Source organism: Suricata suricatta, chromosome 8, assembly GCF_006229205.1.
Source record: "Suricata suricatta isolate VVHF042 chromosome 8, meerkat_22Aug2017_6uvM2_HiC, whole genome shotgun sequence".
Classification (NCBI taxonomy): domain Eukaryota; kingdom Metazoa; phylum Chordata; class Mammalia; order Carnivora; family Herpestidae; genus Suricata; species Suricata suricatta.
In genome coordinates, this window is record NC_043707.1 from 107,551,970 (window position 1) to 107,553,979 (window position 2,010).

General features: G+C 42.5%; 1 non-coding gene across 1 annotated transcript; it reads left to right on the forward strand.

Annotated features, from left to right (window-relative positions):
* The first annotated feature begins 307 nt into the window (after positions 1-307).
* Positions 308-423, forward strand: LOC115300488. Its single transcript, XR_003912661.1, has one exon. It is a non-coding gene; the product is annotated as a U5 spliceosomal RNA (small nuclear RNA).
* The last annotated feature ends 1,587 nt before the right edge of the window (positions 424-2,010 follow it).

Sequence of the window (2,010 nt, forward strand, 5' to 3'; positions counted from 1 at the left end):
CTTCGGCCCTGCCCCCTGGTGGTGGCCCTAGGCTTAGCAGGTAAACGAACTAAAAGAATTTCCGGAAACCGGAGACTGGTGACTAGTAATTTACATACCCACAATGCATTGCACCTAGGGTACCTCTTATTTTAAAAAGGCTAGATTTTTATTTTTCCTTCAACTTTTTTTCCTCCTAAAAATGAGATCGCCTTCACAGAATTGACTGAGATTGAAGCAGAAGCCACTAGATCTTTTGGATAATTAACTACCATTGCTGGTCTAGGAGTTACAGTTACCCGAGATCTGTATGAACGGACACTAAAGCATACTCTGGTTTCTCTTCAGATCGTATAAATCTTTCGCCTTTTACTAAAGATTTCCGTGGAGAGGAACAATTCTGAGTGTTTACCCAATTTTTTGAGGCCTTGCTTTAGCAAGGCTTACTGACGTGTGTTAAAAAGCAGACTTAGTAACGAAGTATGGTCTTGCAACTTCTGTCCAGAAGTAGTATTTTGTTTGGGAAGTTTTGTCACATCGGAAATGATTCGGCCATATGTGTGGGTGTTTTGGCTTCCGTGTTTACTTTAGGGAGTTTTCGTGTTTATTAAGCACTTGTTTGCTTTCTATACGAGGCGGTTTTTTTTTTTTCTCTCCACGTGTGTTCCTAGTTTTGGGGGGAAAACGTAATAGGCATATAGGAACCAAGATTTTTGTGTCCCTGTTTTCGTTTTTTAGCGGATCTGCTGTGCTTGATTCATATAAAATTAAGACTGTTTTGCATATTAGCTGTATTAAAGTTCTTCACCACCATTTGCATCTGGATTTTGTTAGGGGCCAAGTCCCGAATCTCGTCTGGGAGCATCTGAGATAGGTACCCTTGCACCTATGCAGGAATCAGTTTCACGTGGTTTTCTGAAGTCTCTCACTTTTCGCTATGGGGTTTCTCTCTCGTACGCACTTTAAGTAAACTGCCATTTCCACCTGTAGCCCGACCGATTTCTTCACTTAGGTTAACTGAAGAAAGAATTGGGTGTAGGGATCTACCTACGCTGTTCAAAGGTTCCATCTAGGCTTCCAGGCATAGCAAAGATCACTCCATGGATTGTGTTACATTTCTGCCTACTTTAGAAACATGTTCGTGTGTCAGGCGTAGTGGGTTGTGTGGCTGGTTTCTCGAGGAGTTGCGTGGCATTTACCTTCGCTGTAGTGACAATGTTGATCGACAATGGAGGAAGGAGAGGATGAAAGCCATAACCCGGTAGGTCGCGGAAGGAAGGGGCCATCTTGGCGGGGGTGGTGCCAACGGCAGCCTAACTCCAACAATCGCAGTTTTAAGAACCTCAAGTACATTAGCAGAGAATTTGCAATGTTCACAGGTTGGGAACCACCAAGCTTTACCTTGAACTGCCTCCTGTGCCTAGGGCCTGGCACAGAGCAGTCCTCCAATAGATGTTTGCTATCTATAGAATAAAACCTTTAAAGGTCAAGCTTGGGCATATCTGTTCAAAACATTTTTCAAGACAACACTTTTGTACCTCAGGCAAGCCTCCTCACTGGGGCTGTGGCTCTAAGTGTAAACATTTTAAAAATTAAAGTATAATTATTTCAAGCTTTTTGTGTGGCACACATTTATAATTTCTTCCCTGATGTGTTAATTTAGCCGTAGAATTAGAAATAGGTCATTTGAAATTATAAGTAAATTCTGTTTAAACAATTTTTTAATGCTTTTTCTTTATATTTGAGAGACAGAGAGAGCGTGAGCAGGGGAGGGTCAGAGAGAGAGGGAGATACAGAATCTGAAGACAGGCTGCCAGCTGCCAGCACCCGACGTGCGGCTGGAACCCACAACCCTGAGATGAAGTTGGATGCTTAACCAACAGACCCACCCAAGTGCCCTGTAAATTCTCAGTTTTGTGTGTGATTTCAAATTTTTATGTAGATCAAGACAGCAAGTAAGTGTCATAAAATTTATAGTATAAGGGCGCCTGGGTGGCTCAGACGGTTAAACATCTGACTTCTCAAGTCATG